This window comes from Triturus cristatus, chromosome 11, assembly GCF_964204655.1.
Source record: "Triturus cristatus chromosome 11, aTriCri1.1, whole genome shotgun sequence".
Classification (NCBI taxonomy): domain Eukaryota; kingdom Metazoa; phylum Chordata; class Amphibia; order Caudata; family Salamandridae; genus Triturus; species Triturus cristatus.
In genome coordinates this window covers 265,406,808-265,423,893 of record NC_140594.1, presented here as the reverse complement: position 1 = coordinate 265,423,893, position 17,086 = coordinate 265,406,808, and the positions used below count along the sequence as shown (strand labels likewise).

Here is a 17,086-nt window from a genome sequence, read left to right as displayed (position 1 = left end):
CTTTCCCGAGAGCAGCATATACTTCCCTCTGCCCTACTACGGAACTGCTACAGCTTCCAAGTTCCAGAAGCACTACATATAACTCAACATTACGACTCCAACATATAGTATTAGTACATATACCAACATGAACCAATAATCAATAATCAATAAACTAATGTACAAGCAATCTTATCAGATCAAGACAATCATCAAAAACCATCCAACTCTGCTACCAGGAAATTGATAGAGATCAGGGTGTGTATAATATTCCCACTACCACGGATAGAATAATCTCACAGTTACACGCACATGCATACATCATACGCTAGGGCCCGTTTCACTACACTAACATACGTTCAAATACTCTACCAGCAATAAACCTGTGGAAAGAAAAACTCCTAATCACCCTGCATCTATATCGAGGTCGATAAGACCTGGTGTTTGTGACTGTCCTTAAACATAATCTATACAACATATACAGCAATAATCAAAAATGTAAACCCAATAATTGACAAGAAAGAATATCCAACACCATGTTTAAAATTATATTGCTTTATCTAAAATTAGTCAAAAGAAAATCAATCAGAGTAAATCATTTCTCATAGTTACCTATTCTAGCTAAATGTCAGAACGGGTCAGGACAAGTCTCTCGGTAAATGTCTCTCAAGACGAAGTCCCTTCAGCATCAATCCTCAGCAACGCAGATTCGGTACGCGGCAAAGGCAAAATGGCAAGTGGCAAAAACCCTCTCTAGGCTAACATTTCTTATAGTTTCTAAACAATGGAAAGATACATTGGAAACATAGAAAAAACTGTAATGTCCGCCGGACCTGCTGAGCAGAGCGAGAAGGAAAGGATGTAACATCGCTACATTTGAAAATCTCCGCTCAGGAAAAGTTCACATAATAAAGACTACGGAACAGGAACCAAGAAATAAAACATGTATCTTATTAGTTCTACTTCTCCTCGGCAATCGAGCCACAGTTCAGAGTTTTCCTCTAAGGCTCCTTTGTTTCCCAAGGCTGCCAAGGACATTTTCATTTCACTTGGAGATCTCCCAAAACTGCTGCTGTCCTCATGGAAAGTTTTCAAACAAGCAAGCAAGGACCATGGTCAGTTAGCTTCAGGACCATTTCCAGCAGGGGTCTCCCTCGTCACAGTTTTCATATTATAAATCACAGCCAGGCTCACAAATCGGCCATCTTTTCTAGGCCATCATAGGCCTCAATAGACCATCTTAATTAAAAGAAACAAAAACAACATTACCACAGCATAGTGATTAAACAGTGTTAACCCCACTAATACCCTTATGTGTATGCATCTATCTAGCACTTGCAACATAGAAAAGCATTAATTCGGAAAGCATTTTGTGCTCAAAAATAAACAGCACATAGCAACGTTTAAACATGAAAACACACACGTTATTTTTTAAACAGCACATTTATGCGCACCCACGTGTAACTCTCTCTTGTTAAGACAAACGGATTGATTAATATAAACGCACTTGCACAAGACAGATAATTAATTATTAATTATTAATAAATTAGTATAACGAAGAGACATGCCAGAGCTTCAAAAGCCACTGAATTTTCAAACTGAAAACTCTGCTCCAGCACTAGAACCGGGCCTGCGCATAAATCAAAGGATTTAGATCTGCAATGTCATCTTTTGTGAATAGCTTTCACTCGCCTAAAAACGTGACTCCGAGTCTGGCTGTTTCCCATCCACCAAAAGGGCTTTTGACGTAGACATAATAGAAGGACTCCCTTTTGACAAGATGGCAGGGCTAGCCACTCGGTGTGATGTCACCAGAGAAGCCCACTTTAAACTGCTGAGTAGCTTGTCTGAAGCATGCACGTAGTAAAAGCTCTCCATTTCGAACGTGAACGGTGCGGAAGAAAACATATGTGCACAACGCGAAGCAATTATGTCATGAATATTAAGGTGCACACATACATTGTTTTGAATAAATAAATTACTGCAGTAATTCTAACTACTTTCGGAAGCGGAAAAGACGATGATTGCCATTCATTTACACATCTACCACCTTTTGGGTATTTTGAGAATATCTTGTCCCTCGGATTTACCTAACAATTACCGCTCTAAAATGGCAACTCACTCTCTTTTTCCGAGGAAGCCTTTTCCCCAGTTTAGTCCTTCTTTAGTTTGCATTCTTCATGTGCCTCTACCAAAATTACAAGGCAAATATGGGCGGGGCAACTTCCCAAAAGCGGCTACGTTATAGTGTAGGTAGCCGGAGAAGGCGTGGTCATTACATTTCTTTCTCCTAATTGGTTATTGTTGAAATTCCCACACACGCAGGCTGTATTCTTTGTGTTAAAATCAAATTACATCGCAGACCGCAATATGTGCTTGATAACGTCTGTGCTTGTCTATTGTGATGGAAGTAGTAATCTCACACCCGAAAAAAGAACTCCAATCCGGTTCAAAGGAAAATAACAATCAAACAGTCACATTGAACGGTGAGAAATAAGCAAGTCACAGCGCGAGGCAGCTGTACAAGAACACTGCTGAGCCATGAGAGAACGGAGTAAAAGTAAATGAAGCAGAGCACACACACTGTGGGATACAAAACACCACCGTATAACACAAAATAACATAGCACAACATCTTTGAGGAGTCTAGGAATTCTGGATTCTATATCAATGCAAGCAGGAACAACATTGTTACCTTAACGCTTGTACTCACCGGACTTGAAACGCCGATCCAGAAGCAAGGAAGAGGCGACCCCACATCCCCTCTGACCTTGCACAAAATGGATGAATCTTCCGACGCTAAAAAAACCAAACAAACACGTCCACCACGTGTAAAAGGGGCTGAAAGGGGCGGGGCTTAAAAAAAGCGAAAGAATCGAAAAAACACGCCCCCGAATAGGAAAAAGACGGAGCTTGTTTGAAGAGACAAAGCTCTTCTCCAATGGCTGACTAGCATTTAAGAGGCCAGCCAATGGAGAAGAGGGAAAAAAAGGGGCGGGTTAAAGCCCCACTCCTGAAACGTTAAATCTCGCGAGCGAGACTGCGCAAGCGCAGCCTTCGCTAGCCGAGACCTAAAAAAGAAGTCAAAGTGCTACTAATGAACAAGTTCTTGCTCTAAGGCTCATGTACTGTAGTAGCATACCACATTAGCCCGTATGTGCTATACCCTTGCAATGTAAAGTATTGCCCTTCTATGAGCATGTACATTTTGTGGGTGGTATGGTCTCTATGGTGGCCTTCTACCTCATTTTCGGACCACCACATCCTGTTTCACTCTTGATTTTGTTGTTTATTTTACTAGTTTTTTCCTTCCTTATCACTTCTAAAGTGCTCTAATACCCTCTTGAGTCATGTTCGTGCTATATAAAACTTTATAAATGAATAAATCAAAGGTATGTCATGTCATACACCTCCATGTTGCTAGTAGGATGGCGCAGTGTGATGAATGCTCGATGCGGAGGATTATGGGGTTTTGGAACTCATTAATATGCATCCTGCGAGGCAGACTCATCCTTCCATCATTTTGAGGTTGGTAAACTGAGTACCACACATTTGGTACTAGCAACAATTGTTATTTGCTGTGCTTTGGACCAACACAAGTTCAGTATTTAGCGCCACATAAAAACAAGTTGGATGTTCACATCAGGGTACGGTCTTCACATGTGCTAAGGCAATATCAGCACATGTTGACGTATTCAACAGAATGACTGGTATGTCAACCCCATTCTTCTGTGTTGGGAAGCAACTCCACAGGCTAATCAAGCTTAACGTAAGCTCTTTCTTTCTTATTCTTTGTAATGGAAAGAATCCATTTGTGAGTAGTAAGTGTCCCAAGGAGACTGCAAAATTAATTACAGTTAAAACATATGGAAGAAATGTATACAAATACATTTTTCTGTAATCCGACAGGAATTCATCAGGACAGCTGGCATGCCCAGACGAGTGTTGCCTGGATCTCGTAATTGGCAATATAAACTGTAGGTTTTGGTTTGAGTAGGAATTGGTGTCTCTAGCTGCATTAGCATATCAATGTATGCCAGGGTATTTAACCGAGAGCTCTCATCTGAATACTCACTTGAGGAAGGAAATATTGTCAGGGCTCGAAAAAGCATAATTAAAAGCACATACTTTGTCTGATTGTATAGACACTGGTTGGCTAACTAGAAGGTCTTACCAAAATGGTGCCCTTGCTTTTTGGCAGTGGAAATGTCAAACATCCAATTTCTATTCTTGTTCATTCATAAAGGAACATGTCATTGGGTTACTGGATCAAAGCACTATGGGGCTGATTATGAAGGCAGACGGACTTCAGTCCGCCATCGTTTTGCACTTGGTACCGACCGCCTACAAGGCGGCAGTCCCACAGTACAAATTACAGTGCGACTGCCACCGAGGCGGTCGCATTGCCAATGTTTTGCTTTGTGGCGGGTGCTGTGCTCTGCAGCACCCGCCACAAAGCAAAAAAGGGACTGTTTACATATCCCTGTACTACGTGGCAGGCACCATGCGATGCCTGCCACATAGTGCAGGGATGTGTAGGATGCACCATAGGTGCCCCCCAGGTCCCGTGGCTGGGGGCCAGCGGGTTAGGGGGGCACACAACGGGCCTCCCAAGTCCCTTTCCGCCTGCTTGTTCATGGCGGGTTAACGAATAGTACACCCCCGGGAGGACCCTGAGATCCACCTCCCAGAAAAAATGGATCTCTCCTAAATTCCGCAGAGCCAGATGGGGCTGACACTTCTTTTGTGTGGCGGCCGCTAAACTCTGGAACACCCCGCCCCCCTCTATCTCCAATGCTGAATCTTTTCTGGTGCTGCAAACATGGCTTTTTTCGACATAGTTGGCAGATTTCTACCTTTCCTCTCCTCTCCGTCTGCCCAGCGCCTCGACACCCTTGGGTATTAGTGTCCTTTTTACATTTTATCCTATCCTATCCAATTTAAAATTTAAGTGAAACAAGAGTGTGCACTTGGGGTGAGATCCTTCACATGCATGTTTTTAATTTTCTTGTAGAGGAAGTTTGCCGATTTTAGTCTAGTGGTCTAGAGTAGGTTCTGGCATTTTGTATAGGCAATGTTCTTTTTGAAGAGGAGTTAGTTGGATTAGGACTGTGTTAAAGTTAGGGGTTGTGAACTGGAGTTACGAGTAAATTAGGATTGTGCATGCATGGCTGTTTGGCCATAAAATGGTTAGCTATATAATTATAGATGGGTAACAATGAATATTGGGAATGTTTTCCACCAAATGGTCCTGAGCGACATTAAACAAGACAAGAGTGAAGTTCGAGTTGTTTTTGATATAATGCAGAACCCCAAGATGAAAAGCTTCTCCATTTACCCTCCCCAAAAAATTAAAGTAATCTAATGTCATGCCACCCAGCCACATCACCTTCTCTTCCTACCTTCACCAAACCCCTGCCCAAATATAACAGGATACCTGTCCTCCTGGTACTCACCACACCATTCTCTGTGACTTCCCTCCAATGCCCCTACTCAAAGACTGGTGAGTTAGTGCCGCTTTGAGCCGCTATTCACTGTGCCATGTCTTCCTCGTTCCGCTTGGGCGGGCAGAGACCTGTGCTGACAGGGAAATGTGGCACAGGGTGCAGGAGGAGCACAGTTCATTTTCTCCCACCTACCTTGAGTCTGTGGAGACTAAAGAGAGGTGGACTGCAGAGGCGGCTCCTTCGTTATGGCGGTGGAGCGTTGCCCCACTAGGTGGCAGCAGATTTAAACAGATGAAAATTATAAACCAATTTTATCATTTTTTTTTCTACTTACCTGCCGGCTGCCAGAGAGCCACGTCATAGGGTGGGCCATATAATATATATGCAACAGTAGGGAGGAGGGGGGATGGGCACTAGTAAGTGCGCATGACGGTTTGGCCGGCCGAATAAGGCACACTTAGCATTTCTCCCTCCGGCTGTGTTGTACAACTGGAAGGAGAAAATCCACAGGCTCCCAGGCACTGTCTGAGCGGCAAACCAGGCCACTCAGACCAATCCCAGTGCTTCTCTCATGCTGGGAATAGTATTCCCAGCATGAGAGCAGTGTCAGGATTGGTATCTGGGAGCCTGTGCAGCGTGCACTAGCCCTGGAGTTGAGGATTGGGATAGGAGCAATGCAGCTACCGCAGCAGGTAAGTAAAGTTTTATATTTTTAGTTTCTTTATTTGTCTGTCCTTATTTTTGTATTCCCTCTCCCCCCTCAACCCCACTGCTGCTGATCCTGTGCAGCCGCCACTGGTTGAAAGACCAATTTAAATATACCCCATTGGAACGTAAGGCCCTTAAGAAGAAAACCCACAGGCCCACGTGTTATGGAAAGACACCCTTCGAGATGCACCTCTTCTGCGGGACAGAAATACAATCCCACAGTGTACTCCTAATTAAACAAGCATTCTAGAATAAGGTGCATGCAAGTCGTTTTCTGTGCCTGCTTCTGTCTATGTCCAGGTGGAGGAGTAAATCTCTTCACAGGGCAGCGGTCTGGGCTCTGTGAAGTCACAGTTTGAAATGGTGAACCTGGTCCTGTCGAGTCCTGACACACACCAGCTCGTCCCACCTGTGACCCACAGGTTCCATGTTTGGATGCTCTATGCCATTGCAGCTGAAGAGAGGTCATGGCAGTGGGGGGCAGTGAAACTTGACTAGAGTTAATGACCACAGGGGATGCTGCTAGCTAAACCAGGAGTGTCCAGCACTGTTCCTCGTGGGTCAGTGCCATGATGGAGGGATGGTCCATGAGTTGAGCATTCGCTTCAGGAACAAAGCAGTGATTGGCAGGTCAGGAGTTTTCATCTCGCAAGGCCGACAGCTTGCCTTCCTTGCGAAGGTCCTCATAGGATAATGTTGAGCACAGGCCACATGAATTCATTTACAAAGTTTGCTAGAAATCTTTATTTTATTCAAGGTGATTTCTCTCAAGTTGAAAGCAATAACTTTTTGTCGCAAATGAGGCCACGCCCCCAGTGTGGCTTCTCGGTTGAAGGAGAGAATACATTGTGACGCTCTGCAGTTCCTTCATTAGCATATGCTTATTAGGTTATCCGCTCCCTGGCGTGAACGTTGGGCGCTGCACATCACTTTATGTTCCACACACAGTGGTTTAAGGTAATACGACAATTTAAATTGCCGTAGCCTTTCCACGCAGGTTCAGCAGTCCTCATTAACTATGCATGGCATGTTATTGAACATATGGGAACTGCCGTGCTCAGACTGGACCGCTGGGAAATTAAACATGGATGTGCAGAATCCCAAATCTAATTGTTATCAAATAAGCCACAAGTTAGAAAGTACATGATGGCATCCGTGTAAAGTCTGGTTTGCTAAATCCGGTCTGATTGCATCAGCATCCGAGGCATGTGTGAGGGCCATGGTGTTCCCTAGATATTATGATAATCAATTATTGGCCCATCTTCGTATCTTAGTGTGTACGGGATGCAATTTATATTTGGAGAAAATAGAGCTGCAAAAAAATGGTTGTATATCGCAATATCACAGTTTACATATCGACCTACCAAAATATTGCATCCATTGTATAGACTACCACTGTATCTTCCAGGTAAGTATAGGCAAACAGAGATGTACTATTCTTTACTCTACCTCTGTTTCCCTTGACGATACAGTGGTTGTCCATATTAGGAATACAGTATTTTTGTAGGTTATTTTGTCCGCAATCTAGTGACGTCCCCTATAAAAATTGTACTTGATGCATACTAAAATGTGTATGTGTGGGTTTTGTGTATATACACACATATATGTGTATGTGTGTGTATATATATAGATAGATATATATATATAGTATTCTAATCTATTTCTAGTACTGTATATAAGCCTTCTTATTAAAATCCTAACCTTTGGATACTTCAATCACTTTATAGGGAGTCATACACTTATATTTATACATATATATCAGCATGCATTTTAATCTATAACTAAGTACTTTAATTTTCATGTAGGTCCTGATCTATATTTATTGGCATGGAGTAGTTTCCAAGATTGAGTTAACTTCCTTATGAATCCCCTCCTCCACCTCTTTTAAATTGTAACCAACTAATCTTGGGCCAGACCCCCAATAACATCTAAGTCTGAAAAAACACAAACCATACAATGTGTGATTTGCACTGTCCCCCTTATCCTGAAAAAAACGGTACTTTACCGAGAGGGACAGAAACCGTGTAATAGGAGAAACTACATTAAGGGGAAGGTAGAGGAAAATAATTCTACCACCATTCAACTCACACACTGGTATCTGATAAATTTGAAATATTTTCACTATTGACATCAAACATTTTATGTGGCAATATAGTCTAACTATTTTTCTATTATTATCTCTTATACGAAAAAACAACACAACAAAAACAGTACAAATGTAAAAATAGACAAAGAAAAATGGAAATGTGAAAAAATGTGTATGTATACCTTTAAAATGGAAGAGTTGACTTTAGAGGGAGTTTCCCTTTAAAAAGGCTGTCTATACATGAATACTCTATGACCCTGTTGAAGGCTCCGAACGAAACGCGTTGGTCTTTCTTTTGCACCTATGGCTGTCACATTGTGATTGATCTGATAAACTCACCGAGCTGTGGGGGCCTGGTTGTGCTGCTTTTTCCTCCTTTTTACCCTTGGACTGTGGGTAGTGCTGTGGAATCTTGCTTTGGAGATAACATATATATGTATGTATGTTATGGCTGGGTGCACGGGTTTGAAATAAATTATACTGCACCAGATTTGAGTTTGCTGTGTCTTTGTTCGAGGAAACGAACGTGAAAGAGACATTTCATGCATATATATATATATATATATGTATATGTGTATATATATATATATATATATATACATATATACACACACACACATACAAACACACACATATCTATGTTATATTTGTCACCATTATACCATTATTCCCTTTGCAAGTTGCAACCAATGCATTTGTTGGTTCTAAACTCTGACTATAAGCAGCCGGCAATGTAATATTCTGATAACTTTAACAATTCTGCAATGTTATGATAAAATACACATTCTGGCAATCTAACAGCAGTTCTAAACCTGTGGAGACCCCCTACCTTGTTTCTTCTGCCTTCTGAAGTAAATTAGTCATGTGTATATCATGGTACATATATAGTATCATCATTTGAGATATTTGCTGTTCCTCGAAACTACATTAGTGGTTGCCAGAGTGCTTTACAGAGAACATTTGTATTGTAGCAGGAGAATTTCAAACATGCGGCGCTCATACTTAGGAAGAGTTGGGGTCCAATGGGACATGAAAACAGAAACCAGGAGGTGCTGGGCAGGCGGGTGGATTGAGGAAAGCCCAAATGTGATGGGTAGAATGCTTGCTAATGGCCCCGCTGTGGCAAACGCTCAACTGCATTCTAGTCCAGCATTTTTTCTCCCACATTGTAATTCTGGACAAAGCTGAACTATATGCAGCAGGATGGATGGAACATGCCTGGAGACAGCACTGTATCTTTGGTTTGTTCATATTTACACTGCATATATGTTCAGTTACAGAAACAGAGCACAGAGAAGAGATTAAAAAAGAATTTGTGCAAAAACAACAGTTGATGGACAGAATGCAGAACAATGTCATACATTCACCCCAATACAGAGATCTGGGCCTAAAACCATCGTTCTTTTGCTCACCATGCCATTCCAGTTTGAACCCAGCCATATGTAAATCAGTCTTGACCCTGTGCCTCATGGGAACAGTCCAGCCCAAACTGCCAAGTAAGGTCCTCCCTGGACTGGAAACAAGCATCCTAGGACCAGTTTCGGGGTTTCAGCCCTCGTCAGCCAGGATAGCTTGATTCCAGTGGCATGGAGAGCACGGGACCCACGTCTGGGCATACCCTTCCCACTCAGGGTGACAAATGCAAAAACAACAGTTGATGGACAGAATGCAGAACAATGTCATACATTCACCTCAGTACAAACAAGAATTTGCCTTGTACCAGATTTCTTCTTCACTCGGTAATTTTAAAAACAGTTATTTAAAGGTCTTAGAAGCAGCAACACAGTAGCACAACGTGCTACAAAAACACGTTGTTATTGTCTTTTCACGTGTAACTAACTCTGTAGCAGGGTTTTTGAGGGATAGCAACTGGGCCCAGTCTCCTGAGAGTATGCCTTCTGTTGGGCCTACATTTCATAGCCTGGAGCACTCAACCAAGATGGCATGAATGTTTATAGATCACATTGACCCTTTGACCTCTCCCAGCTCCCTCTTCCGACTCTACCTTATAACACCTGCACTCGTGCATGTCTTTTGGCCCCGGAATAATGATCTCCCGGCAGCAGCTGGCGGGTGTATTTCATTAATGCTTCATGTTTCCTGGTGCCCACGAATGACACAATGTCTCTCGTTGCAATGCCAGAGAGACCGCCAGCTGATTAACTCACCCTGCTGAAATGTCTGTATTAGAGTGTGTCGTTTTCGTTGCTTCTGATATATTCTCTCTATATTTTTGCTTTTACACCGTTACCTCGCTTTTTTCTCAGCATTGTTGGATCTGTCGGTCTGTTAATGAAGTGTAGCACAGACGGAGTTATATATAGCAAATGCAAAGGTGAAAGCGTGTAAAAGAAATGTGAACAAAGCACACACACACACACATTTTTCAAGGGTGTGCAGCAAAAAGGCTGCTGTGGCGCCATCCATATTTATATGCCCATAATATACATTAAAATGTGTAAGTGAAAAAGAATAATTACGCATTTCTTATGTTGGGAACATGATATGCCCACGAGCGCCCAGTGAGTGAACTAGAGAGGAGGTAATATGACCACCTAACCGAGCCACCGTTTTCATGATTCCGTAATGTCAATAACAATCGTATTTTATTGACTGAGGTAGGTCGCTATACATTTCTGACTCAAATAGGTTGTCTTGTTACACTATATATATTATTTACATACTTTGTTTACATTGGTGTGTTTGAAATCACCAGCTGAGCGTGTGCAAATATTCATACATGATATTTATATATAGTGCTTAAAAGAGCCGTCTAGTTAGTGATGTCACATTAAAAGTCAAAGCTCTAACAGACGTCATCCAACGAAGGACATTCTAGAATGTGATTGTTAGTGATGCAGGACTAGGGGGTTGCTGTACACCGGATGGCGCCTTAAAGCCTTACCACCTGTATCACGCTTCTACCTTAGAATGGAGCTGACAGCCCATTACACAGAGAATATGGCAGATGGGTATAGTATAGCGGGATATGGGGGATTGTGCCGGGGTGAAACTGGTTTATGCAACAACGACACACCTTTCTTTCTCCCCCATAATGTTATGTAGTATTTTTTCTCCCCACTTGCTCTGTAACCTGTTTCTTCTACTTTTTTTTAAATAAAACACACCTTTTACCTGCTTCCTGTATTTACCTCCCTTTCCTTGCCTGCTACCTGTTTAAAAAGAAATGTTTTTAGTTATCTTCCCCCACCAATATTTTACTGCCCTCCTCCTTATGACGAGCAGTGGGTGGACCCGGCTGTGAGAATTGGCACCATTCCCAAAAGGACAGAGGTACCTTCAGTGGCACAGCAGATGCGCCACAAACTCCAGAGAGAGCAAGGACAATTGCCTCCTAGGGCGATAGTAAGAGGCAACCGTCATTGGTGTTCATGAAGCCCCTCCCACCCTGTATCCCTGTGCCGCTGCACTAATAATAGCTCGCCCCTAGGTGGCGCAGTGAAATGAACACATCTGTCCCAGAGAGCAGAGTCCAATGTCAGTCTGGATCCTGTTTTTCACACTACATCACAGAAGAAAACTACAGAACGCTATTGGTGCACATCCTTTTTTGATATATTCGATGTCATTGCATTCAATGCCTCGTTTGGGGTAGTAAGCGCTATATAAATGCAATTTAAATGCGTACGCACAGAGGTAGAGGTGGTTGAATACCACCAACCCCGGATAGGGTCTCCCTGATTCAACCCCGGAATCATCAAAGGCCACCCCATGTGCCGCCGTCCACTCTGTAGTCAAGCAGCAGAAATACAGTCATATCACCCCGGAGACCTCTGCACTGGCTCCCCTTACCAGCCTGAAACGAGGCTGAAACTTTGTTCAACGGGGCCTGGCAAAAGGGCAGGCTAGGAGATTGGATGCCCACAGTCTACAATCTCTTAGTTATTTTGGTTTGTGTATTTTGATTTTATCAGCTCCCAGTTTGAAAACATTCTCTGATCTATTAAGATATTGTTGAGAGTGTCGAAATGAGTCCCACCATTTTGTGATTAATTTAAAGGCCCCTTTCTATATATTAAAATGTCTGCATCACCATTATTTGCAATTTGATGGTGTGAGAGGACATTAAATCAATTTGTATTATGTAAAGCTTGGAGAGCCATGAACTCTGAAAGGAATAGACAGAAAAAATGGCCATCTCTTGCAGGGCGCTCACACTTTGGAAGAGACCTCTCCCTTGCTAGGTAGAGGCATTACCTAGACCTCTTGGTTTTACTAAAGTTATATGTGTAATGTACTAATTTAAAAGAGCTTCTCGCCACCCTTCTTTATCCATTGGTCTGTTATTGTCATCCACAATGTTCTTCCCCACACTACTGCCCTCAGCATGGAATAGGGAGTCAGCTTACTTCCACCACTGGCTTAACTCACTGTGAGAGATGGCATTCCGTCGTTTCACAAGGAGCGCATGCACACAAAAAGTAGTTCCCTTACGTGCCAGGGAGTGCTATGGCAATGCATGCTTTTTGAGACCAGAAAATATTTTTGCTTTTAGCCAATCGTTAAAGGCCCAGCTGCTTTCCCGACTATAGAGGAAAACAGTACAAGTCTTGACAAAGCCAAAATGCTTGTCGGACTGTGCCCACCTCTTCAACAATTTAGTAAGGAACACATAAACTGTTTGCTCGCTATCTGCTACAAGCAAACTGACACCATCAGCCTTCACCCATCACACCCTTCCTCTTCTACCCCCCTCCCTGCATATATTCTCCATAAGATAAATATAAATGCATCCTTGCCTGCTGCTGATCATGGCCTGCACAGTAACCTCTATGCACAGCTACTCCTTCCTCTCTGTATGGCTGTTACTTGCACTTTTTACTAGGCTGACCCAGAACCCAGTGCCAATAAGGAAGGAGCAATGCTTAAACCACAGCGAAAGTCAGGCTCCTCCCATATCAGGTGAACACAGTAAAGCTTACACTGGAAGTGCTGGAAGTCTTCCTCCTGTAGCCTTGACATGGGCAGTGCTTAATTTGAGCTGGTGGTTTCTGGTGCTCGGGCAGTTAAGGGCACATTCATTTTTGGTAGGCACAGGGAGATTAAATGATTTGCCCAGACTCACAGGATGTTGAGCTGATGCTGAGACTCGAACCTGGTTCCTCAGCTCCGAAGTCAGCAGCTTTGGCCATTCTGCCACATCCTCTCCCCACTTTCATGATTAGAAGTTGGTTCTGTTTTAGGCGACACTAACAGTAGAAATGGACTGGTGCACGCTGCCTCCTGACGAGAGCCCCGGCACTTATTTTTTGTTTACAAATTAACCACTGGACTGTGGTAAATATTTAATTACCGGTACTATTTTTTATGCGGTAAAGTCTATTAAGAATAACTCAGTAAATATAAGAGGCAGAATCCGTGGTATTAGAGGTTTTTAAAAAGGCTTTATTCCTATACAAAGGAATACAATTCGAATTGTAGGCTTTCTATTCCATCACCACGAAAGTTCAGGAAGGAAGGGGCATACATTATTGACAGATAAGCAGTTTTATAGAAAAATACATTACAGTGAGACAGATGCAAGAGGCGTAACAGCTGATAGTACAGATAAAAGGTGCATACGTAACTAACAAAGGCGTATACATGGGTGTAACTAAAATACGTCATTAAACATGATGTCACAAGTGGGTGGATCCATAAAAGAATCCTGCAATGTCAGCAGAAATATCTGGCAGAGATGCGCGCGCAGCCGCATGACGTGTGATTGACGTGCAACGAGAGGGTGAAGGGGACTTGACATTTAGCTCTACATGTGGAGACAGAAGTCTGGGGGTTATGTCAACCTAATCCCAAATCATATCTAATATCCTATGTTTAAAGAACTGTGTTATCCAAAAGGAAAGGTCTCTAGGATAGAATCTATTCTATACTGACTGTTAGTGCGTGTACAAGCGTCTAAGTGTCTACATGAGATGCGAGGGGGTAGGAATATTCCATGGTAACGGAGCTATGAATTACTTGCATGAGGACAGCGAGGCCTGGCCCCTTTGCACGGTAGCTGGAGGAATGTTTACCTAAACTGCTAGACAGGAATGCATCGGATGAGGAGCGGAGTAGATAATCTTGAAGGTGAAATACAGTTTTTGGCAGGCAATATGCTGGATCAGGCACCGTTAGCCGCGCAGGGAGTAGGACAAAGTTCATGGATACAGATGCAGGCTCAGACTGGAGCTTTCAGAGGCAGAAGGCAGGAAAAGGCTTGAAGACAGAATTCAGGGCCTACTCGCCTGAATCTGTAAAATGTGGAAAGTGAACCACATAAAGTCGGTGGCCTTTCATACTTAGGAATGGAATATCTGACCCATTCATGGCGGATCTGAAAGAGGACATGTTGACGGTGGACGCACATATATTTGCGTCTTCAAAACTGGAACTGGAGGGAACATACATGTACTTATAGCATGCACATGGAGCCGTTGGGGTCTACGATAGGGGACATAACTGATCACAAAATTCATATTTCCTCATTCCCTCCTTGTCCCCTACGGACCCTCAGGAGATATCGATCTTCATCAATCCATCGATCTGTTCATATAGCATCATTTGTTCTTCTTTCTTCTTCCGGGATCTTGAACGAAAACTTGGATGTGGGATACACGATGTGGCACACAGACCACAAATCGCTGGCCCACATTGTAGACATAAACAGCAACTGAATAGTATGAGAAAGCCAATACCTAGGAAGGATAGGATTCTCCATCCCCAGGCTGACAACACGCCCCAGAACCAACCGGACCAAGTCCAGGTGCCTGGACTCTGGTGTATCTGGCTTATAATCTTATGAAGGCGGGTTATGGCTTTATATACTGACGGCGAATTTTCTGGTATGAAAATGCAGCAACTTGATCCGATGACCCTACAAGCTCCGCCCCTATCGGCCAGGATGACGTCAAGGACAAGACGATTTTGAAGCACAACAATCCGCATAGCAGACTGCTCTTCTGTTAAATTGCCTAAGGCGGAAATAGTCTCGTTCACTACTGCTTCAAGGGTTCTGGTTAATCTACGTATCAGCTTACTATTAGTGACTGTACCTATATAGGGAAAGAACCCTTTATTGAAATCTGTGTATTTTTCCCATGCTGTTTCAGTGTAGTCGACAATTGGGAGATCTCTCTGTTGTCTATTGTGTACTAAATGGGTATTTCTATGATAATCAGGAGGAGCTAGGAAAACAGGTGGCAGAAGGAATGCTATGTAACAGGTACCATCCCAATCTAGAGGTAGACATATATATGCGGTCTGGCCACATATGAAGTAGGAATGATGGGAAGCTCTAAATGTAGACTTGCCTTGATCACTGAATTTTATTACAGTGGTGCATTTACTATGGCCCATATGTATGGAACCATTCTTTCTTATACATAATACCCCTTTTACTGGGAATACTGACATGGCGGGCAAGATTGGTGTAGCTTCAGATTCAACGTTCAGGATCATGAGGTTAAGTGTAAAATTACCTAATCCATATACTTCATTGTCTAGATCAGTTCCTGTTCTTTTGGGAAGTCCCTCCTTGTTAGGGTAGCAGACTTTAAGCAAAACTAGGTTCAGGTTTCCCCACACCCAGTTGTCTTGGTAAACTGCGGAATTTGAATCTAGGGAATTAATCAAACTAAACCATGCTCCACAGGAGCCATTGTGTGTGAACGGATAGGGAAAGAGGGGCAAAACTCCCTTATAGTTCTGATAGGGAGGGAGTCGGCCACATATCCAACAATTTGTGGCATTGCTGGTCTGATGGGAATGATGTAACATACTAATAAATGTGTTGTTGCGCAGCGCAAATCTATAGGACAACTCATGCGGAGGTAATTCGCTAAAAGAATGTTCTGCAGTTATGTTGTAAGCACGCTTAAGAATAGGGTAATACATATGCAGTAGTATGCTGAAAATAATGATCAGAAGACTTAGAAAAAACAAAATTAATAATGTTACTGTGCAGTGACTACGAAGTGATTTACAATACGCATGCTTTTTAAGCTGCATCTGTTGATTTCTTTCTCTATTCCGGTCCAGGGGATACATGTCAGAGACAAATTCAACCGATTCACCTTGGAGAGGACTTAAACAATCAAATTGTCTGACTTGCTAGACCTCAATTTTAGTTTGTACAGTTCTGGTTTTGATTGCTCAACCAAGGGGAGCTTTGAGTCTGTCTGTGAGGGAATACAGGGTTGGGTATTCACACTGGATGGTAGTCCATAAAATTTCTTGATATGACTCGAGTGCAACCACCCTTTGCGACCCTCAATCTTCACGGCAGTCCTTGTAGTCAGTAGAACCAACTTAGGCGACTTCCACCTAGGATCCAGTTGGGTCTTCCGGTCGAAATTCCTGACCAAAACCAGGTCACCAGGAACCACGTCATGGGGCTTCACCTCAGTATTATCGGGAAAAGCTGCGGTTACCTGTGAACGACAAGATTGTAGTGCAGACATCAAGGAAGCCAGGTAATCTGTCAGCATATTACAGTCAACATCAGTTATTTTGTGAGGTATAGGCGTCCCCCACATATTTGGTGGTCTACCGAAGATCACCTCGTACGGGGATAGCCCTGTTCGAGAATGTGCTACCATTCTCATGTAAAAGAGTGCAACTGGTAAGGCTACTATCCAATCGACACCTTTTTCCCTACATATTTTGGACAATCTAATTTTCAGAGTTTGATTATGGCGTTCCACGAGACCTGCGGCCTCGGGATGCCGGACACAGTGGAATTTCCATTGGTAGCCTAACAAAAGGGAAACGTGTTTCATTAGTTCGGATGAGAACGGCTGGCCGTTATCTGAGTAGACAACACGTGGTAAACCGTACCGTGGGAAGAATTCTCAAACTAACTGTTT

General features: G+C 43.0%; 1 protein-coding gene across 2 annotated transcripts in view; it reads left to right on the top strand.

Moving 5' to 3' along the window:
- TTC28 (tetratricopeptide repeat domain 28) overlaps nt 1-17,086 on the top strand; it is a 1,841,724-nt gene that overhangs the window by 465,676 nt on the left and 1,358,962 nt on the right. The window lies entirely within an intron of this gene.